Raw genomic sequence first — 24,970 nt, forward strand, 5'->3', positions numbered from 1 at the left:
TGCACGTTGAACTTTCGAAAAAGCGGCTTGCTTTTTCGAAAGAAAGCATCCAGTGAGTCTGGATGCTCTCTTTCGAAGAAGCCCTCTTTACATTCAAGAACGCCTTCTTTCGAAAGAGGAACTTTCGAAAGAAGGCCTTCCTCGTAAATTGAGGTTTACCGCCATCGAAAGAAAAGCCGCGTTCTTTCGATTTAATTTCGAAAGAACGCGGCTGCAGTCTAGACGCAGGTGAGGTTTTTTCGAAAAAAGGCTACTTTTTTCAAAAAAAACCCTGAGTCTGGACACAGCCTTTGGCTGGGCATCTCAAGAATGGTATTTCAGCTTTTTTCTTTTGAGGGGTTTGTTAGACTTTTACATTGTACGTAACTAAGCTCTCTTAGCATGGTGATGGATGTTCAGATAGTATGCTATCTCAGCACCATCCACATAAAATCAATAGCCACCATAGCAAATGCAGTGCTGAACATCTCTTGCCAAGGGTTGTGCGCCCCCAGTTCCCATTTGGTTTCAATGGAAATTAAGGGCGCTCAGCATCTTGCAGGATCAAGTATTTATTGTTTTTATCAAGAGTTACATGTCCATGTGAACAGTGTAGCAAGACAACATGTATATGCAAGAAAAGCATACGTTAGCTATGCTTCCCTTAAGACCTATCATCAAGGATCTCTGCTATAGAGAAAGATGTGCAGTTGAAAAGCAGTAGGAAGAACGAGAAGGATTTTAAGATTACTGTAAATTAAATTTTCTCTAATGTTTAAACTGTAGTAATAGATAATGTGAAATCAGGAAGATAGCCACTCTATTGGAGAATGATAGTGGCTGGGAAGAGGTTACAGAAGGATGCTTTTGGAATTAGGTCAATGCTATGCTCTGGAAAAACTATAAAGAATGCAGTAGTTGGCAATGTGCATCTTTATGTATGTTTCAGTGGTGAGCACCCTGAGGGCTTGATCCTCTGAGATGCTGACTGCAACCATCCATATTATGTTCAGTGGGAATTGATGTTGCTCATCAGTTCAAGGAAACTAAAAGAGAGGTATAGAAAACTTCATTGCTACCAAAGAGAACTGTGACCTCTGTTAAAGCACATGATCTGCAATAGAGAGAAATGTAGTGTGTGATACTCTGACAGTTAAAATTATAAGCAAACCGCCCCCCCCCCCCCAAAAAAAAAAAAAGCGCTGCCACTGCTTGCTGGGCTTTCTCCCTTTTTAAATTATCTTACTTCGGAGCCAAATTCTAGCCTCCATACATAAACAATCCCCATCCATTAAAATAAATAGAAATGGATACAATGAACAGTGTCTGAGATTACAATTCCCAGTTTTAAAGTCTTCCTGGAATGTTATTCCTGGAACATTAAAAGTAATACTGGACTCCATAAAAGTTGTAGAGTCCTATGACAAACCTTATTCAAAATGCTATCCAGCAGTATCCATTACATTTTCACGGGTTACTATCAAAAGTTACTATAGTGTTATCTGTGATAACATAGCATTTTCTTTGTGCTTAAACCAGGAGACTTGCATTATTTCAAATGCTGTTGTCAGGTGACTGTCAGTAAATGCTCTCTTTTCAATGGTAGCTATGATATAGTTTTGTTAGAGGTCAGCAAATAATTAGAAGGGTTTTTTTGTTTTGTTTTTTGGTGATTACATCTTGTTTATATGAAGCCCCTCACAATTCCACGTATGTTGTTTGGTTTGATTCCTAACCTGTTGTGTAATGAGGCAGCATGCTGTTCAAAACACCAGATGTTACACCCCAGGGATGGCCGCTCTTCATTTGTGAACAATATGATGCCTATGTATATAATGACAAATTATGCCTTCTGTCACACTACAAAACTCCAGTACAGTCCTATTGATGTAAAAGTGACTTCAGTGATTCTCCATGCGAGTAAATGAGAGCCAGAATTTGGTCCACATTTTGTATAATGTTTCTGAGAGTCAAAAACATGTATTTTTTCACTGTTCAATTTTTGGAGCTGACATTATCAATATAAAGATGAAATAGGGCAGAGTTGAATATTTGTAATTTAGCCTTGAGAGCTTTACAGATGTCTTATGCTGGGAGCGAATGTCATGTGAAGTTGTATGCAACTTGGATAGGTTTTAATTTGACTGCTCACATAATCTACCATATGGCCATTCTGTCCTTGATTATGATCATTTGGCACAGAAAATATGTCATACACCAGCTTTTCAAAGAAAACTTTTTTGTGAGTGGGAGGAAGGGCAGTGGGTACTGTAAATTAAAAGGGCTATGGATTTGTTTTTCAAATGTAAGTAACTCATATATCAGCTCAGTTTCTATGTTGGAATATATACCAAACAATCTCAAAGGTTCTTTTTTTCAATTTTTCTCATTAGAATCAAAATCTGAATTTTTGTTCTCTCAATTTCAGATAGAATCTAACAGTGAAGTTTAAAGAGGTCTCTACTTTTTGCCTCTTTCCACTCTGTCAGAGTTGATCTTTCCTTGAATTTTTTTCAACTCTTGGCTTATATGACTGTACTCCCTGGTTTTTCATTCTTAGACTCATAGAACTATAGAGCTGGAAGAGACCTTAGAAGGCCATCAAGTCCAGCTCCCTGCCCAAGGCAGGATCAATACCAATTAAATCAACTCAGCCAGGGCTTTGTCAAGCTGAGACATAAACAACTCTAGGATGGAGACTCCACTACTTCGCTAGGTAACCCATTCCAGTGCTTCACCACCCTCCTAGTGAAATAGTTTTTCCTAATATCCAACCTGGACCTCTCCCACTGCAACTTGAGACAATTGTTCTTTGTTCTGCCATCCGTCACTACTGTGAACAGACTTTCTCCAGCCACTTTGGAACATCCCTTCAGGAAGTTGAAGGATGCTATCAAGAATGAAGGCCCCCTCACTCTTCTCTTCTTCCAACTAAATAGACCCAACTCCCTCAGCCTCTCCTCGTAGGTCATATTCTCCAGCCTCCTAATCATTTTGGTTGCCCTCTGCTGGACCCTCTCCAATGCATCCACATCCTTCCTGTAATTGGGAGCCCAGAACTGGACACACTACTCCAGATGTGGCCTCACCAGAGCTGAGTAAAGAGGAATAATCACATCTCTGGGTCGACTGGCAATGCTCCTCTTAATGCAACCTAATATGCCTTTGGCCTTCTTGGCTACAAAGGCACACTGTTGACTCATGTCCAGCTTTTCATCCACGGTAATCCCCAGGTCCTTTTCTACAGAACTGCTGCTTAGCGAGCTGGTCCCCAGCCTATAACAATGCTTGGGATTCTTCCGTCCCAAGTGCAGGACTCTACACTTGTCCTTGTTGAACCTCATCCGATTTCTTGTGGCCCAATCCTCCAATTTTTCTAAGTAACTCTGGACTCTATCCCTGCTCTCCAGCATATCTACCTCTCCCCCTAGCTTAGTGTCATCTGCAAACTTGCTGAGGGTGCAATCCATCCCCTCATCCAGGTCATTAATAAAGATGTTGAACAAAACCAGTCCCAGAACAGAACCTTGGGACACTCCGCTAGAAACCGACCGCCATCCTCACATCGAGCCGTTGATCACTACCCGCTGGGCCCGACCTTCCAGTTAGCTTTCTATCCATCTTGCATTCCCTTAGATTTATCCAATCCACATTCCCTTAACTTGCTGGCAAGAATATTGTGGGAGACCGTATCAAAAACCTTGTTAAAATCAAGATATATCACATCCACTGATTTCTCCATATTCACAGAGCCAATTATCTCATCATAGAAGCTAATCAGATTGGTCAGGCATGACTTGCCCTTCATGAATCTATGCTGACTATTCTTGATCACCTTCCCCTCTTCCAAGTGCTTCAAAATGGATTCCTTGAGTATCACCTCCATGATTTTTCCAGGGACTGAGGTAAGACTGACTGGCCTATAGTTTCCTGGATCATCCTTCTTCCCTTTCTTAAAGATGAGCACTACATTTGCCTTTTTCCATTCATCTGGGATCTCTCCCGATCACCACGACTTTTCAAAGATAATGGCCAGAAGCTCCTCAATGACATTTGCCAACTCCCTCAATACCCTCGGATGTATTAAGTCCGGACCCGTGGATTTATGTACGTTTAGCTTTTCCAAATAGCTCCTAACCTGTTCTTTCCCCACCAAGGGCAGTCCACCTTCGTCCCATATTGTGTCACTTAGCACATTCGTCTGAGAGCTGACCTTGTCCATGAAGACAGAGGCAAAGAGAACATTAAGTACTCCAGCTTTCCCCACATCATCTGTCACTAGGTTACTGCCCTCATCCAGTAGGGCCCCACACCCTCTCTGATCACCTTCTTCTTGCTAACATGCCTGTAGAAACCTTTCTTGCTATCCTTCACATCCTTTGTGAGTTGCAATTTCAATTGTGCTTTTGCTTTCCTGATTACTCCCCTGCATTCTTGAGCTATACATTTATACCCCTCCCTAGTCATCTGTCCAAGTTTCCACTTTTTGTAAGCTCCTTTTTTGTGCTTAAGTTCACCAAAGATTTCCCCGGTAAGCCAATCAGGTCTCCTATCCTATTTGCTTCTCTTGCTACGCATTGGAATGATTTCTTTCTGTGCCTTCAATAAGGCTTCTTTAAAATACTGCCAGCTCTCCTGGGCTCTTTTCCCCTTCATGTTAGCATCCCAGAGGATTCTACTCATCAGGTCTCTGAGGGAGTCAAAGACTGCTTTTCTGAAGTTCAAGGTATGTATTTTACTACTCTCTTTTCTTCCTTTGGTCAGGATCCTGACATCTACCATCTCATGATCACTGCTTCCCAGGTTGTCACCCAGCTATACTTCCCCTATTAGCTTCTCCCTGTTTGTGAGCAGCAGGTCAAACTGCACATGACCTCTGGTCGGATCCTTCAACACTTGTACCAAGAAGTTATCCCCAACAATCTCCATTGTTTTCTTCCCATTATTTTCCCATTGTCCTCTTTGGTGGGTCTTCATAATCCCTTCTCCCTTCTCTGTTGCTCTCATTCAAGGTGTTGCCCTTGGTCCCTGCCCTCATAACATTCTCCTTCTCATCTATCTCTCATGGCTTCAACGAGAAATTCTAAGCATTATTCCCATAACCTCTCTCGAACTCTTATTCCTTGTGCAGTCTAACAATGCACCTCTTGCATGTCCTTTTGACATCCCAAACTCACTCTTTCCAAAATTAAGCTTATCTACTTGTGAGCGCTGTTTTCTGTCTCTCTTCTCCTGCAGTATTGTCAGTTCCCATGATTGCCTTCAAATTTCTCCTCTTTTTCTCTTCCTGATCAGCTCTTCTTTAACATTGCCAAAACTGAGCAATTTAATTTCTATCCACATTGGTTGTGGGTTTTTTCTCTTGCAAGACACTCAATCAAATCTTTAAGGTTTGAAAATACCTGGAGAAGGAATCTCAACTTTTCCTTCAATAAGGAACCTTTTTCCTTTCTTGCTACCTACACAATGTTATCTGCTATGGCAGGTGGTCTGGGGAATGGAGGTAGGCCTACTATATTGCCTTTATCCTGTGCCTTTAGGAATTAATTGGCACATCTATCCTCCTCCAATCCCTCTCCTATGCTGATAAGCCCATTTCATGTTCTAGGAAAAGCTGCCCTGATCTGCTCTTACGTATAGCTTTTTCAGTGAAAAACAGAATCCACTTCCCAATTTCTTATGTTGCTATCTTCTAGAGGTCATTGGTCTACTTCTTAACCAGTTCTAATGCTGTTGGGTTCTGAAATTCCTCTGGTGATCTCACAACTTTGGCCTAAATTTTATAAGCCCGCTGCAATATAGTATGCCCTGAAGTGCAGCCATCAGTGCCACCCCCTTTAATAAAATCCAATGAAGGAATTGTCATATGGTTATCCTTGAAAAGGAGACCAGATGTCAGAAGTAGTAAAAGGACTTAGTTCAACCCTGAACTGGCATGCCATTAGGTGGTGAATTGCTAGTTAGGGAAATGATCATTTTTAGCTTAAACATCGAAATATATATGAACAAAAGCCTGAACTCTGAACCTGAGAGTTTTAACAATCACTAAATCTAGGAATGGTAATAGTGTACGCTGATATTCCAAGAATGTGTGATGTCAGATTGTAAATCACTCTATGAATTTTTTGGTAGTTAGTATTGTTCTAAATACAATTTCTATCTGACACCTTCATAGACAAATGAAAGTCAATCTATGAATGAGAAATCAAGGCGATTGACCACAGAATCATGTGCACACAGGAAAAAAACCAGATTTGGCTGGACAGAGTCCAAAACTACAAAGACGCTGAAGCCAAGCAGAAGTAAATCAATGGCCTACTGAAAACCAGTGAAGAATTTAGTGTCAGAAAATGTAGGATTTAACTGCTTAATTTGTCCCTGATATCCTTCCAATAACTTGAAGCTCTGTGTCTATATGGTCTTCTATGTTGTACTCAAGTAATATAGATTCCTTTCCTTTCATATTTTTTCCCATGATAATGCAAAAATTTCTATCACTTGTATGGAAACAATGGTCTCTGATTACTTTGGAGTACCAAAATATTGTGGAATTTCAATTCCATGAAAAATGGCAAAGTTTGGGAATTTTATCCAGGTTCAGGATGAACATTTTTTTTAAATCTCAAAAACATTTATAGAATTGAAACAGTTTCCTGGCTTGCTTTAGTAAGCAAATTTTAATATTGATAAAGGGAAATACCATTATACACTATGCATAAATAACCTGTTGGCAAGAAGGTCCACAGGATGTGCTGAGCCCAAGAGCATGGTGGTGTGAAAAATGGAATTGATATTTATCTGGATAATCAAAACATCCACAGTTACACTAGAGAGTTAAACACAAATTAGAAGGGATATCCTGCTTCAGATCACAAGCCAAACTATAATTGTCCATTATTAGGACTTTTGCATGATCTTCTCCTACAATCTTCAAAGCATTTATACACAGAAATAAAGTTGAACTTTTATCTTCTGTACCCATGAACTGTGGCAAACTGGCTAAGTAAATTCACTCTTCAGAGACCCTAGCAATAAAAGACAGATTGATAAGTTTAAGAATTTAATAGTTGTTTCCTGTTTGGTTTTGGCTTTTGTTCCTTTGAGACAGCTGTTGTTTTTAATATAATGTTGCCTATAATTTAGCTATAAAACGATTAAACTGCATTGCAAGTGCATAAATTCATAATGTACAAAGTGAACTCTGAGAAGTTATATTCTCTGCTCCAAAATTTTTCTTGATCACGTTATATTACACAGATCCAACAAATTTGGCTTTATTTCTGGTCTACTTCATTCATGCAGTTCAAGCACATTTATATTGAACTGTCTCTTCAAAGTACATTTTCTTGATTACTTTCATATTGTTCCTGGCACATCAGTAGTAAACACAATGAGAAAATATTGGTTCTGGAGAAAATATTTTCTTGAAAGTATGAAAAGTTTACATATGAAAGATGAAAATATATTTTGGTAGTGGTGTGGCATTAACACATTTAAAAAAACCCACAAATATTGACAAGTCTTTAACATTAGGAGTATATATTCCAAAATGTTTTCCTATATGATATGCTACTTAAAGAATCTTGCATCCTGTGGATCAAAAGTTTATTTAACGCTAATATTGCTGTAACTTAGATTGGAAATACTTTTTAACAGTAAAATGCACTGTCCTGCTGCTGAACAATATTGTTTGTTTGTTCATAATGCCTCCATATTTTCTTATCTTTTGCTGAAGATTCATCCAGCAGAAGACAAACAATTAAATGATAAAGTGAGGCCAGTTTGGATGTACATTATTAAAGATGTGTTGATAGCTAATGATGTGATTTTAGCATATTTATATCAGGCAAAGCCACACCTTCATGAAAGCAAGCAAATGCTTTTATTCCTAGTTTCTTACTTATATGTGAACTGCTCCCAACATTTTGAAACAACAAAGACAGTAGTAGTAAATCACTAAAAATTCTCCTTTCTTTTTTCTGTTCACTCAAACTCTCAAAATTAATGGTTCCTACCAGTGCCTAAACTGGTATCACTTTAAGAGTACTATCCTCAAGTTTAATATTAGATTAAAAACCAATTCCACATGTAATTTACTTTATCTTTTTTTGTTAGAGGAAAAGTGTCCAGTTAATCAATTTCTTTCATAATCTGTTGAGCTTTAAGGGAGATAAAGTGGGTTTTTTTTTTCAAGTTTACTGCAAGCCTGTATTTTATGATTACCTATAAACTGAATTATAACTACATCAGAGATTATACAGAATGGCTTTGTGATAGTTCTTAGTGAAGATGGTGAATTTTTTTTTTTAACCTGGTAGTCTCCTATTTCCAGTACTAGGATGTTCAGAGGGGAAGGCTTAGAAAACATCTGTAGTACTGACTTAACAAACTGGATTAGAATGCAAAAGTATGGAGGTAGCTTTTCTAGACACGCTCTAGCTTCACAAGTTCATGGATATGACATTTTATATTGTTACAAAATGAATATACATAGGGTTCTTTAATAGTCTACAAAACAATTCTTAAAACATTTTCTTCCCTTGTGTATCTAATGGTTTTCTATGGCTAGGGATCATGTATTCTGGCTTGTTTAGGTATGGCAGGCAGGAGGAAAAGGGAAGCGTTGGTTCATTGCACATTACAAATAAATACTTATTCTGATATAAGAGGGAGATCAGTTGTAAGTCTGTAAGGCAAGAAAAAGAAGGAAAATAGGAATCCTGTCATGGGGGGGGGGGCCACTATAGGCCACCAAATCAGAAGAAGGTGAATGAGGTATTTCTAGAACAAACAATAAATATCCAAAATGCAAGACCTGGTGACAATGGGAACTTCAACCATCCAGACATTTGTTGAAAAAGCAATAGAGCAAAATAAAAATATCTCCAGTAAGGTCTTGGAATGTATTGGGGATATTTTTTTGTTTGTTTCAGAAGGTGGAGGAAGTAACCAGGGAGGGGATATTTAAGGCTTAACTTTGATTAACAGATAGGATTTGGTTGCAAAGCTGAAGGTTGATGGCAATTTGAGCGAAAGTGATCATGATTTATGATTCTAAGGAAAGACCGAAGTGGTAGATGAAGAATAAGGGTAATGGACGTCAAAAAAAAAAAGAAAAAAAAAGCATAATGAAACAAACTCAGAAAATGGTAGCTAAGGTCCCATGGAAAGAAAATGTATGGGAAAAAAAGTAGTTCAGGAGACTTGAGAGTGAAACAGCAAGTGAAAGAGATATTACTGGTGAAACAGCAAACTTATCCTTGTGTGAAAGAATGATAGGAAAGACAACAAGAGGTTCATATGGCTCCATCAGAAGCTCTTTAAAGGAATCAAAAAGTGCTAGGGATGAGAACAATAGAAGGGCACAAGCATGCAGGGACACACATGCTAAAGCACAAAATGAATTACACTGAACAAGGAACACACAAGACAAAAAAGAGGTTCTATAAATATTTTGAGAGCAAGAGAAAGACCCAGGAAAATGTAGATTCACTACTTAGTAGGGGAGGAAAGCTAATAATAGGCAACATCAAGAAAGCTGAGGTGGTTAATGCCTATATTGCTTCAGTCTTTGCTAAAATGATAAAACAGCCTTAGTGACTTGCGGACTTGTGACCAGCTATATAATACAAATAATATGAACAACAAGAAAGAAGTAACCCAAGCCTAAATTGGGGAAGAACAGCTTAAAGAATATTTGGATAAACTAGCTGTATTCAAATGAGCAAGGCTTGAAGAAATTAACCAAGGGCACTTAAGGAATTAGCAGAAGCAATCTTAGAACCATTAGCAATTATCTTTGAGGGCTTTTGAGGATGGGTGGAGTCCCAGAGCACTGGAGAAGGCCAAATATAATAGCTATCTTTTAAAAAGGGGAACAGGAGGACCCAAGATATGATAAACTTGTGATCCTAACTTCAGTACCTCAAACTAATTACTAATTTGTTCCAATATATTTTAAGTTCCTGGATGATAAGTTTATAAATAATAGCATAGATTTATCCAGAACAAATCAGCCATTGTCCCTTTTTTGACAGGTTCACTGGCCTTTAATTTGCATGAAGTACACAGTTCTACCTGTCCATACTCTGCCAGCCTTCTTCCCCTACTCCTTAACAAAGAAAGGGAGTTACAATACAGAAATGTAATTGTCATGCATACTAAAGGGAGATAGTATAGTCAACTGAATTCTACACTTAAAAAAATGATTTAAATTATCCCAGGTACTCCACTTGATTCTGGGGCCAATTGCCAAGTATTGCTCTTCTATAGTCACATTTTCCTGTATTTTCAGATATTTTCTCTCATGTATGAAATACCTCACACAAATAAGGCTGACTATTGCAGGGGAAAGAGTGATACTGATGTAGCATGTGGGAGACCAGAGTTCATTTATCTGCTTTGCCATGGAGTTTGTGTGACCTTAGGTGTGTCACTTAGTTTCTCTGGGTATGACTCTCAGTATTGATAAGCTGACTTGAGCACTAACAATAGAAGTATGGATGCTGTCAGCAGCTCAGGTCTGACACATATATTCATACTCAAGAAGTTAGGTGGCCTTTGACACCAGCAGCTGGAAACATAAACTCATAGAACACTAGAACTGGAATGGACCTCGAGAGATCAAGTCAGTCCCTGTCCTCACAGCAGGACCAAACACCTACTAGATCATCCCTGACAGATGCCTATCTAACCTGCTCTTAAATATTTCCAGTGATGGAGATTCCACAACCTCCCAAGGTAATTTATTCCAGTGTTGAACCACCCTGACAGTAAGGAAGTTTTTCCTAATGTCCAACCTAAACTTCCCTTGGTATAATTTAAGCTCATTGCTTTTAGTCCTATCCTCAGAGACTAAGGAGAACAATTTTTCTTCCTCCTCCTTGTACATCTTTTTAGATATTTGAAAACTGCTATCTGGTCCCCTCTGTCTTCTCTTTCCTAAACTAAACAAGCTCAGTTCTTTCAGCCTTCCCTCATAGGTCATGTTTTCTAAACCTTTAATTATTTTTGTTACTCTTCTCTGGAACTTCTCCAATTTCTCCACATCTTTCTTGTAATGTGGTGCCCAGAACTGGACACAATACTCCAACTGAGACCTAATCAGCACAGAGTAGAGTGGAATAATGACTTCTCATGTCTTGATCACAACAATCTTCTTAAGGCGTCGCAGAATCATGTTTGCTTTTTTGTGTGTTAAACTGTCGATTCATATTTAGCTTGTGGTCCACTATGACCCCTAGATCTCTTTCTGCAGAACTCCTTCCTAGACAGTTGCTTCCCATTCTGTCTGTCAAGACTGTAGGCTTCTTTCGGAAGAAGCTTTTCCAGAAGGGATCTTCCAGAAAAGCTTATTTCGAAAGAGAGTGTCCACACAGCAAAAGCACAAGGAAAAAGCGATGTGCTTTTTTGAAAGATAGTATAAACATTCATTGGATGTTATCTCGCATTTAAGTTGTGATTCGTATGGACAGAGTGGCCACTATGGCACTTGTGTTATTTCCTAGCGGCCTCCTCTTTCAAAAGAACTCCCTCTTCTGCATCTGCACATGCCTTTTACTGAAAAGGCTTTTTCAGAAAAAGGCTTCTTCCTCCTCCTACAAAGAGGTTTACCACTGTCGGAAAAACCCCTGTGTTCTTTTGACTTTAGGACGAAAGAACGCAATGGCTGTGTGGACGTAAGTTTGGTTTTTTCTGGAAAAACGCTGCAGTGTAGACATACGTTGGGTGTGAAACTGTTCTTTCCTAAGTGGAGTACTTTGCATTTGTCCTTATAAAATGTCATCCTATTTATCTCAAACCATTTCTCCAGTTTGCCCAGATCATTTTGAATTTTGACCCTATACTCCAAGGTACTTACAATCCCTCCCTGCGTGGTATCATCTTCAAATTTAATAATCATACTCGCTATGCCAATATACACATTATTGATGAAGATAACCGGTCCCAAAACAGACCCCTGCGGAATGCCACTTGTTATGCCCATCGAGCATGAACCATTAATAATTACTCTCTGAGAACAGTTATCCAGCCAATTATGCACTCACAGTAGCCCCATCTAGACTGTATTTCCCTAGTTTACTGACATACTGTCATGTGAGACAGTATCAAATGCCTTACTAAAGTCTAGGTATATCACATCCACTACTTCTCCCTTATCCACAAGATTTGTTCTCTTATCAAAGAAAACAATCAGATTGGTTTGACATGATTGGTCCTGTCGCCATCAATCTTTTTGATGAAAACCGAAATGAAGTCATTAAGCACCTCTGCATTTCCAAGTTTCCTGTTATTGTTTTTCCCCTCTTCACTGAGCAATGGGCCTACCCTTGCTTTGCTCGTCCTCTTACTTCTAATATCTTTATAGAATGTCTTCTTATAACCCTTTATATTCTAGCTGATTTGAGCTTGTTTAGTGCCTTTGTCTTTCTAATCTTGCCCCGCATACTTGCGTTGTTTGCCTATATTCATTCCTTGTCATTTGACCTAGTTTCCACTTTTTATATGAATCCTTTTTTATTTTTAGATCATGTAAGATCTTCTGGTTAAGCCAAGATGGTCTCTAGACATAATGTCTATCTTTCCTACACAGTGGAATAGTTTGCTTTTGAGCCTTTAATGGCCTTTTTAAAAAAAAAAAAAAAAACCTGCCAACCAGCTTCAGTTTTTTCCTTTTAGTCTTGCTTTCCATGGAACCTTACCTACCAGCTCTCTGAGTTTATGAAAATCTGCTCATGAAAATGCCTTAAAATACATTTTTTTTGCTGTTCTCTTTTCTACCATTCCTTAGAATCATGAATCCTATGATTTCATGATCATTTTCAGCCACCTCCTCCCTATTTGTTAATCAAATCTAGAACAGCTTCCTCCTTTATTTCAGAAGGTTAAGAGAGCTACAAAGTGTGCCCTTGTAGCCAAGAAGGCTTATGGAATATTAGGGTGCATTAGGAGGAGCATTTCCAGGAGGTCTAGAGAAGTTATTATTCCCCTTTATTCGGCACAGGTGATGCCACATCTGGAGCACTGTCAAGTTCTGGACCCCCAATAGAGAAAGGATGTGGACTCACTGGAGAGGGTCCCACGGAGAGCAACCAAAATGATTAGGGGGCTGGAGCACATGACTAACAAGGAAAGGCTGAGGGATTTGGGCGTCAATCTGCAGAAGAGAGAAGTGAGGGAGGATTTGATAGCAGCCTTCGACTTCCTGAAGGGAGGTTCCAGAGAAGATGGAGAGAGAATGTTCACAGTAGTGATGGATGGCAGAACAAGGAACAATGGTCTCAAGTTGTGGTGAGAGGTGTCCAGGAAAAACTATTTCACTAGGAGGGCGGTAAAGTACTAGAATGGGTTACTTAGGGGATCTCCATCCCTAGAGGATTTTAAATCCCGGCTTGAAACAGTTCTGTCTGGGATGATTTAATTGGGGTTGGTCCTGCTTTGGGCAGAGGGTTGGACTCGATGTCCTCCTGAGGTCTCTTCCAGCCCTAGGATTCTATGATTCTAAAAAACTGTGTCCCATGCAGTCCAATAATTTATTCGATAATCTGCACCCTGCTATGTTAGTTTCCCAATGTATGTCTGAATAGTTAAGTCCCCCCCAACACCACCAAATCTTGTGCTTTGGATGATTTTGTTAGTAGTTTTAAAAAAGCATCATCCACCTGTTCTTCCTGGGTAGGTGGTCTGTAGTAGATGCCTAGAATGACATCACCCTTGTTTTTTACCCCTTTTAACTGAACCCAGAGACTCTCAACAGGTCTGGCTCCTATGTCCATCTCAAACTCAGTCTAAGTGTATTCATTTTTAATATGTAAGACAGCATCTCCTTCCTTTTTCCCTGCCTATCCTGTCTAAGCTAGTTGAACCCTTCTATACTAATATGCCAATCATGTGTACCAGGTCTCTGTAATACGAACTATGTCATTGTTGTATGTGTTTATTAGCACTTCAAGCTCTTCCTGCTTATTTCCCATACTTCTTCCATTTGTATACAGACATCTAGGATACTGATTTGATTTTTTGCCCCCATTTCTGTCTTATCTCTTCTTTATTTCTACTATAACCCATGCTTCCTTCCATTTCTGACCCATCTCCCAGGTCCCCATGTTGTTCACTTACTAGTGGACTTTGGTCACTTACCCCCACGTCAAACCTAATTTGAAGCCCTCCTCACTAGGTAAGCTAGCCTGCATCGAAATACTTTAGATTCAGACTGGTTAGCCTGAGTGTGTGTCACAATGTCTATGCTGCTATAGTTAGCATGCTAGCTTAGGCTGGGCTAGCGTCAGTCTGCCTGCCTGCATTGGGGCTCAATCTTCCCAGCCGTGGTATAGCCATTCCTCGGTGCCTCAGTTTTCCAACTGTAAAATTAGGATAATTACTCATCTCTTCCTCACAGAGGTGTATGAGAATAAATCCATTAAAATTGGAAAGCATTCTCTCTATTGATGACAATTGTTATATAGAGGATAGGCTTTCATTATTATTTTCATTATTATGATTACCTACCTATTCAAACTACTGTTGGGTGCACAAAAGCTGAACAAAATGAGAAAAGTGATCATTAGTGCCTTGTCTTTCAGTATTAGTAGTTTTATGTGTTGCATGTAATAGATGGAAAACTTCCACATGTTTGTATCCTTTTAATCTCTAGTCTTTTGACACCAAAAGACTATTGTGAAAGCATTGCTCGTCACATAGCTAATGAATTGAGTCTTGTATATCAAAAAAGTGAAGCATACATTTTGCAAAATAGGCAACAGAGGCCCCTTGATAAATACACAAACTTAGTGGAGTTAACAACTCTCGATGTGAAATATTTGTTCTTTGACAACAGATTTTTTCATAAGGTTGCAAATTGGTTCTCCTCCAGCATCCCTAATTTGCATATAAAAGCTAATCCTCCTTGCTGTAACAGCATCCATTTACTGTTCCCTTGTAATGTCTGTAAAAAGATCTATTTACAACATGATTATCCTCTTTCCCTCTGCTGAACCAGAACATAACATGTAAGATTATAAAAAAAAAAATAGCGCTTCTGTAACAATGGCAACACTATCGAGATTGTTGTTTTTTACATCTCAATGCCTTTCACTTCCTGCCTTAAGAGTTTGGATGTGAATTTTCCTCCTGGAAAACATTCTGCTGCCAGCTCCCTCCTGTGTGTCTATCCCAAAGGACTCCAGCTCCAGCTGCTTTGTTGAGTTCAACTATGGCTGCAGGAGCAAAGATGTCATCCAACTAGGCAAATCTCGTACCTAGTAGAGCTTTGTAAGTCAAATCATGACCTTTTAAATTCTATATGGCAGCCACTAGTAACCAGGGTGGCTCATGAAGCACTACTGTCAAGTGCTTCAAAGTACTTCGCTCACCAGGTGGGTAATTACATTCAGACCCCATTTCAGCTTTGGAATAAATTGGAGATGTAGTTCCATGTAGCATGCATTACAAAAGCTTACTTTTGAAGAGGCTAAGATATGGCTGTCCAAAAGCAAAGAGGAGCATTTGATAGAAAAAAAATTGTCCTCTGGAAGATCCTCCTGGTGAAATCAGATTTTTTTTTTTTTAAAGCCATCCTAGCTACAGATGATATTGGATGAACAGGCTTGCTCAAAATTGAAGTTATATAACAAATAGTAGATACACAACCTAAAGCAAGGGAGCATATGTATTTTCCAGTTGCCTCTAGTCTACCATTATCGCTTTTACTTTACTTGGATTGAGCTTTAGTTTCCTCTCAGCCAGGCCCCCATCACTACCAAACAATGTATAAAAAACGCATCCCTATCTTGCTAGTTCAGTCAATTTATAGGCATACAGCTGAGTATCATCAACATGCTGCACACCATAGCTAAGGCCCTACCAAATTCACAGCCATGCAAAATGCTTCAGAGAACTTAAAATCTGAAGCCCTACCATGAAATCTGGCCTTTGAAGGCTTTTATCCTAGGGTATGTCTAGACTACAGGCTTTTGTCGACAGAAGTTTTGTCGACAGATACTGTCGACAAAGCTTCCGTCGACAAAGAGCGTCTAGACTACATCCAGTTCTGTCGACAAAGCAAACCGCTTTGTTGACATGGCAGTGTAGACGCAAAGGACAGTGTAGATGCAATAACGCCTTCTGTCGACAGAACTCTGTCAACAAAAGGCGTTATTCCTCGTAGAATGAGGTTTACATACGTCGACAAAACTGCCGAGTTCTGTCGACGTTATGTCGACAGAACTCAGCGGCAATGTAGACGCAGGTATAGTTTTGTCGACAAAAGTGGACTTTTGTCGACAAAACCCTGTAATCTAGACACACCCCTATAGTATATATATTTCACAGGGAGACCAGCTTTTCTTAAACTGGGGGTCCTGACCCAAAAGGGAGTTGCAGAGGGATCACAAAGGTGGTTTAGGAGAGTACGGCTATGTCTACACTGAAGGCTTCTTGTGCAAGAACTGTTTTGCACAAGAGTTCTTGCACAAAAGGTCTTGCACAAGAGCGCATCCACACTGCCATGTGCTTTCATACAAGAATGTCCATGGCAGTGTGGATGCTTTCTTACGCAAGAAAGCTCTGATGGCCATTTTAGCCATAGGGGTTTCTTGCGCAAGAAATCCCTTTTGCCTGTTCACGCTATCTTCTTGTGCAGGAGCTCTTGCGCAAGAGGGCTTATTCCTCGTGGGGAGAGGAATAACTCTTGTGCAAGAAGCCCTCTATACTATAAATTTACTTGTGCAAGAACACGTCTGCAGTGTAGACGCTCTGCAAGTTTCTGCGCAAGAAGCCTGAAATGTAGACATAGCCTATGTGATGCTACCTTTACTTCTGTGCTGCTTTCAGAGTTGGAAAACTGGAGAGTAGTGGTTGTCATTTTGCCCTGGAGCCTAGTAGGGATGTGAACAGTAAACCAGTGAACAAGTAAACCTCACTCTTAATGGGTGAGATTTACTGGCTCTAATTAACCAATAGGAGCTGGAGCAGGCAGGGACACTCTAGCCCAGCCAGAGCAGCACCTGTCTATGGCTGGGGGGGGGGGGCACTCCAGCCTACTTGGCCTGAAGCCATCCCTGATTTAATTGGTTAAATAGTTAACCAATTAAATGGGATTTTACATGCCTAATGCCTAGCTCTGAAGGCAGCACTCAACAGGAACAAGACTGGCAGCTGCTGACTAAGGACCTGGCTCTGCAGGCAGCAGTGCAGAACTAAGGGTGGTCATGCCATGCCATCCTTACTTCAGCACTGCTGTTGACAGTAGCACTGCCTTTGGATTCCTGGCCAGCACCTTTCATTCTCCAGCTGCCCAGCTCTGAAGCCAGAGCTGCTACCAGCAGCTGCACAGAATTAAAGGCAGCAATACCCTACTGTTTTAATTTCAGTGACTCTTCTTTAATGTCCTCCAGAGATCCTCGTGAAGTGTGGGCAAAGTGAATACAGATGTGTTACTTACCCTTTCACATACTACATACAATCGGGGTAACTTTATGAAGAAAATATCAGGATTATTACAAGCAAGAGGAAGTAATTTGTCATAAAATATGCAATTAGCCCAAGGAACTCATTACCATGGGAAGTTGTGGTGACCAAAATATAATTGGGTAAAAAAAAGAACTAGTTAAGTTCATGGCGAACAGGTTCCTCAATCGCTTCAGCGGGATAGCCGAGTTAATCTGTAACTGGAAAAACTTAAAAAACATTAAATAGTCTAGCAGCTCCTTAAAAATTAACAAAACGTGGATGGTATCATGAACTTTTGTGGGCATAACCTCTAGATTTATACATTACCAATGATGGATATCCACCATGACCCTTGATAAATTGTTCCAATGGTTAATTACTCTTCCTGTTAACTCTGAAAAGCCATTATTAAATATTTATTCCCCATGTAGGTACATATAGATTGTGATTACATTACCTCTTAATCTCTTCTTTGTTAAACTAAATAGAATGTTAAATTAAATAGACTGAGCTCTATCACAACAAGTCAGTCAGGTTTTCTAACCCTTTGATCATTCTCATGACTCTTCAATTTATAACATCATTTCTGAATTTTGGACATCAGAAATAACATAGCATTTCAGAAGGAACTGGAAGTAGAAATGAAATAACCCCTCTTCCTTTTTGAAGAGTCCCCTGTTTATGAACGTAGGCACTGTACTAGTCCTTTCTTGCTACAGCACTGCACTGGGATAGCTCATGTTTACCTGATTATCAACCATAACTCCAAAACTTTTTTCAGAGTGTCAGCTTCCCAGGGTAGAATCTTCCATCCTACCACCTACATTCTATTTTCCTAAATATTTACATTTATATTTAGCTCTATTAATGTTTATTGTTGCCTTACACACAGTTTACCAAGCAGTCCAGATCACTCTGTATCAGTGATCTGTCCTTTTCCTATTTACCAGTGCCCCACTTTTTGTTTCATCTGCAAATATTATCAGTGATGACTTTTTCTTCTAGATCATTGACAAGTGTCAAATAACATAGGCTTAATAACCATTTCCTCTGAGACACATCCTCTCAATGTGAAATTATATTTTTATATTTTAATTCAGTGAATGTGTTTCATGTTAATTTCATATCTTTCTAGTTTATTAATCAAAATACTGTGAGGTACCATATTGAATCTTTTTGTAGAATGCTGTTACCATTATCAACCAAACTTGTAATCTCAAAACAAAGTACCAAGTTTGTTTGACAGACTCTATTTTCCATGTACACAAATATTGACTGATATTAATTATATTACCCTCCTTTAATTCTTTATTGCTCGTTGTCTTGTCCAAGATCGATGACCAACTGATACTCCTACAAATGCCCAGGTCATCACATTTAGTCTTTATAAATATGGGTATGGTGTGGCGTAGTGGGGGTGCTGTCTACTCTGTGACCCTGGGTCCCCTTGCGCTGTGATGGGAGATTCTCACTGACTCTCCCAAACGTGTATTAACCCAGACACCCAGGCTCAGCCTTCCAGGGAGGGAGACAAAGTAAGGAGGGCGGAGACCAACACCTGGCTGGGGGGCAGGGCCAGAAGAGAGTTTTAATTTCTGTCTGGAATCATGGAGGAGGCAGCCTAATCAAGGGGCCTGGGATTTAAGGGCCCAGTCTTCCCCATCTCAAGAGGGGGCTGAGGCATCCTAGGATTACATCTATGCTGTGCTGTATCCTGGAGAAGCAATAAACTCCCTCTATTCTACTGGCTGATGGAGTCTGTTCGTGCCCCTATGGGGGTGCAGGAGGCAGGGGAACCCCGACGCGTCGCCACATATGGTACCAGCATTCTCCCATTCTTCTGCAACTTCTCCAGTGTTTCAAGACTTATTTTCAATCCATATTAATTGTCCACTTAGCACTATAGCTAGCTCTCTTAAAACTCTTGGATGCAACTCTTGTCTGGACCTCCTGATATTAAACATGTTTAACTTAGGGTTAGCTGTTCTTTAGTGCCCTCCAGAGATCAGCTGAATGGATAAATGGAGACCATAACCAGGTATCTATTCTCTAGATTAAAATTGCTGTGCTATTTGAGTATAGGACTAGCATAATAAATATCTAAATGATAAATGCTTTGTAGCTTGGAGTAGCAGGGAAACATACAAGTGCTTTGATAATATCAGAAGAAGAGACCTAATTTAGCTATTGATACAGTAATAAAAAGTAGAGAAAGTTACATAATGATCCCATTAATTCAAAATAATATTACAACATTTCTACATCCATTTGGTAAAAATGAAATTCCCACTGTTTGCTATTGCAGCATGAAATGTCATGTGCCCCATCAACACTATAGGTAACTAAATACAAATTTACACCCTTATCCACCAAAATGGCCCCTTTCATCATAAGGAAAAATTTTGCTCACAACATTGCTTGTCAGTGCAGCAGTATTGAATAAAGCAACATCAGTGAGGAAACAGCTTGGAGAAAGAGTAAAAATAAAATGGGAGCCCACCAGAAAGGGCTTCTGCATAGTTTCATCAGTCCTTCCCATCATTACTCTTCACTCTCTTTCAAGTTAGCACTGTGTGGAAAAGCTTATGAAGTGTTGCCAGTGAATCAGTTCTAAGCAAGGGCAAGCGAGTCTGAGACTTGATTATAGCAGTGAACTAGTAATGGGGAAAAAAGAGAAAGCTCAGGACATTAAGTCTTTTGTGGTAGATCCCACAAGTTATGATAATTCACTTCTTATAATTCTGAAATAATTTCAGTGATACAAGGATTTTGGTTAGGATGATATGACATTTTCCAAAACCTCTCTTCTTTCTTCCCTCTTCTGAATTACAGCCAACAGTATCAATGGGGCCAACAGACTCACCAGCCTCCTAGGCAAGGTGGAAGGCTGACTTCACACCTACCTCTGGAAGAGGTAGGGCCTCAAGCAGTGCCGGACTGAGCCATACTTGCGCCCCGCCCTGGGCACGCGGTGCCTGATTGACATGGTAAGGGCACCGTGCCCCCAGACGAGCAGCACACACATGGCCGCGCCACCAGGTGCACGGTGCATGCGCAGCCCCACTCTGGGTGCTAACCTATGGGTGGCACCTGATTGAAGTGGTAAGGGGCTCCGCGTGCCTGGGCGCAAGGCGTATGCGTGGTCCAGCCCCCGGGCACACAGCGTCCCTTACCACTTCAATTAGGCACCCCCCATAGGTTGGCATCCAGGGCAGCTGCCTGGGTAGCCCTGCCCCCCCCTTAATCCGGCCCTGGCCTCAAATGGAGGAGGCGGAGCTCAATCTAGCCTTCTCCAGGCAGCCTCAGTGCTGTTCAGTGCAGTGTACCTCCACCAAGCAGCCCTCAGTGCTGCCTGAAGCTGGTGCGTGGGGCTGCAGCAGCAATTGAAAGGGCCCAGGAAGAGCATCCAGACCCTGAAGCAGTTGCCTCCTTTGACTCCCCTGTTGGCAGGCCTGAACAGCCTACAAAGACAGAGCATACACTTCAGCATTTTGCCTCATTAGGCCTTCGTCAGTCATTCAGCATCACAATCAATCCCCTACAACGTGCTTATTGGGAAGAAGTTGTTCTCACAGTCATCTGATATCAGTATGCTGACCACCCCTAGGGGTGTTGTCTTTCCCATGAAAATTGTGATTGGTTCCCTATGAAGGGGTGCTTGCCTCTAGCTTCAGTGTTCATCAATCTGCCCAAGTAGTCTGCGTCTTCAGTGTGCTTTGATTATTTGGTGCTTCTGAGTCTTCAGCTCCTCCTCTGACCATTTGAGCATGCAGTGGCCTTCACACCTATCTCTCCTAAAACATTCTCTCATTCACACAAACAATACATTTTCAGAATTGCAGCATGGAACAAAGCAGTACTTCTAAGTAACTTTAACAGTTACAAAATCTTTCAACATTAAACTTGTTTCTATCTACCACAAGGCCTTATTTAACACTAACATCAAAGCAGAGCTGGAGCTAAATTAACAAAGCTACCTGGCCCTATGTGAGGCCTACATCTTGTATTTAAGTTTAACTAAATCCTTTTGCTATAACATACATTTATTATAACTGACTTATTAGTTACAAAATTCCATTCCAGTGCTACAACTTCTGGTCCACCAAAGTTTGAGTCTCTTTAGCATTGTGACACTACTTTCAGCTCACATCCTCACAAATCATGCATAGTTTGCTGATTTTTATCTTTTATTTACAAAGAAAAATAAGTTTCTAGTCCCCATTCCACAGGCTTGTTGATAAATTAGCCTTGAAACTATATATTGGTCTCTAGGATGAAAAACTTACTATATTGTCTTATCATACTAATACAGCTTTACTGAACTGAAGTGAACGATGGAGGAAGGTTAGAGAGGAGAGGAATTTTGTGTGTTCATCTTAAAAAAACAAACTACTAGAAAACTATGCAATTAGTAAGAACTGCATGTATGACTCCTGATCGCTGTGCTTTTATCCTTTTCCTCCCACCCTGCATATGCCTTTGTCTTTAAACTGTGTATTCTTTCTGGACACAGATAGGTCACCTTCCACATTTGGAACATCAACTCCTAGTCATTTGGTTAGGTATTTCTGCGATGTACATTGTTGGTAGTTCATTGCTGCTGCTGATAATGCTACTGTTAATGAGATGAGAGTTGCAATAAAACCTGCATGGGAAATTACTGAGCAAGAATGCCATTACACAGGGGTAGTCCCACTCTCTCAGCAGTGGAAGCCAGATTCCACTGGCACGAAGAATCATGGCTGGGAACTCTCTTAACTGCAGTATATGACCAGATCATCTTCAGTGTTTTGTGTTGCTCTCCACGCCCACTAAATCACAAATTGATTTCCTCTGCCCAGTGCCTGAAACAATCTTTGCATGCTAGAAAAAGGCAGTTTCCCCATCTCTCCAAGGGAAAAAGACTCATCCACTGCCCTCCCCTCGTGTAGTCCCTTTGTTTAAGAGGTTTACTGGGGCATGGGTGCTAATACAGGCAAATAGCTATATAGAACCACAGGTTAGAGCTGAGTGTAGATGGGGAACAAAGCAGATGAATTATTCCCTAAGAGCACGTTTACCCAACAGTTGTACACATTGGATATCCCTGATCCAGCACCCTCAGGGCCTGAGCTGTCCCAAATCAGGAAATTTTCTGGACTAGGGGAGGTCAGTGCTTCTCTGACTGCTCTGCTCCTGGGCTTGTATCTTTTGGGATCCCTACCCTGCTGTAGACCCTGTTAATGGTGGCATAGGCTCCCCATCCTGCTGCTTGCACACTGCCCCAAGGTCTCCTGGAGTTCACAGATAAGACAGCATGGCTGAGCTGCTACATGATGTTCCCCAGGGTTCCCAGGCTGGCGCCACCCAGCCACTGTCAACCCTACTGCTCCCGGGGCTTCCACAGCCGAGGTTGCTTGGCCACACTGTGCTGCTGCTAAAGCAGGCCTTGCTGTCATTAGGAACTCCTCCATGGGGTTCCCCTGCCCATGCCACCCACCTCTGCCAGCCCCACTTCAGCCATGGGTTCCAGAGCCAGACTGGCCAGTCTTGCTCTGCTGCCATCAGATGTATCCTGGGGTTCCAAAGTAGAGCCGCCCAGCCACCGCCGGCTCTGCTACCATGGTGGGGGTGCTGCCACATCACCTGCCACTGGAAGTCCAACTGCAGCTGGAGGTTCCCTGGCTGCCTGGCCCATCTGAAGCCAGGAGTTCCTTGGTCGAGGAGTAGCTGGCCACCACTTGGTCTAGTCATTGCTAGCCCAGCTGGGGCTCCCTAGCCCCATGTTCTCTCAGCTGACGCCTGCTACCACCTCTGGGGCTCTTTGGTCCAGCAACATCTGTGGCCCTGCCAGACCACAAATGTTGCCGGACAAGAGAGTCCTGTATTTGGGAAGTTCAACTTGTACTACTCCACCCTAATATCCCCCATGAACCCTAATAATAGGATGAGTGCTGCTGCTACCAATTTTAGCAGCGGTTATTTGCAGAGGGGGTTCTGTGTGGAAATGCAGTGAGAGCAGAATATGGAGCTACATTTGCTGCATTCCTGTCTCTGTTGCAAAATTAAATAAGAGTATAACTTGTCTTGGTAAGTGGTTAACTATTACCAGAATTTTATTATATGACTTTCTAACCAACTCACCATAAATAGGTTCCACTCTACACTTTGCTCTAAATTCCCATCATTTGGGGTATTCTGCATATAATTCTGAAGATAGAGATTTCTGTGCTGTAATTTGCACATGACCTTTAAGGAAAAAGTCAAGACATTTTCCATCAATTTGCTTACATTGCTTTTTAAGGAAACTCTTTTGTTTCCTATATATGTTTATAAACATAAATGCATTTTTTTATTTTACTGATCTCTTCATCTTCAAGAGCACTTCACTGATACATAATAGAGAAAAAGGATCAGTTTATTAGACAATGTTTGCTCGAACTTTATTGCGTACTGAGGTTAGAATATTATGCTGCTCAAACTTATTTCTTCAAGTCCTTTGGGAAATTTTATAACAATTCAATTAGGTAATGCAAATGAGGTAATTGTTTTCTGAAGGATTTTCTCAAAGAAATGAAAGCCAATTCATGACATTATTGAAATAGTATTATGTGAAAGACTTTGGGCTTGAAAACTGACACCTTCTATATTGTAATATCATGGTTATGATTGAATTCTAAAAGTGATGATGATATTCACAAATATAGTATCTAAATTTAATTCATTTATCATGACTTTGTGAAAATAATGAAAATTCAGTGACCACAGAGTCTTAAATTAATGTAAATTGATCAAACACAAGTCTCCTGAGAGCCTGTGTGTGTGTTACTGTAGGATTTTGCAGCCTCGTACTTGATAAGCACTTTGCTGTTTCAAATAGAGGGAGCAGCTATGTTTTTCACCCCTTTGGAAAGTATAATTACTTTTTTTAGCTAATATCACATCATAGCTATGCTTGGAACTTAAAAATATGTGAGAAGACCAGTACTAATTCAAAGAACTTAGGGCCTGATTCCTCATTACCTTGCATCTTGTGCAGTCTTTTACATGCAAAATGCTACCATGGTAATTTAGTAGAGTGCCACATTTATTTTGCACAAATATAAATAACCACACCTAATGCCAGGCACCCAAAGAATTAAGTTCAATTAAATGGAAAACACAAATCAATAAATCAGAGATTGAGAGAGAAGGGGGTCACACAAAAAGGAACAGTAAAGCATGAGGAAGTATCTCTTCAGATATTTGTATTAATACTAACATTATTTCCAAGATGCAGATCACTAAAAACTGTTTCAATTCTATTTTTTTATGTTAATTGTGTTATGGTTGGGCATAACACAATTATGTTGAAAAGGCTCAGCGCACACATCATGATTCAAACTACAGTCCTCTGGAAAGTTAACTTATTTTCTTTCATGAGTTAAAATAAGCAATTTTGCCAAGAATATATGCTAAAATATAGTATACATTGCTCGTTTAATTGCAAATTCCAAGTGAAAAGAAGTATTGAGGAGATACAAATAATAGTATCAGAGGGGTAGCCGTGTTAGTCTGGCATGCA

This window comes from Pelodiscus sinensis, chromosome 5, assembly GCF_049634645.1.
Source record: "Pelodiscus sinensis isolate JC-2024 chromosome 5, ASM4963464v1, whole genome shotgun sequence".
Classification (NCBI taxonomy): Eukaryota; Metazoa; Chordata; order Testudines; family Trionychidae; genus Pelodiscus; species Pelodiscus sinensis.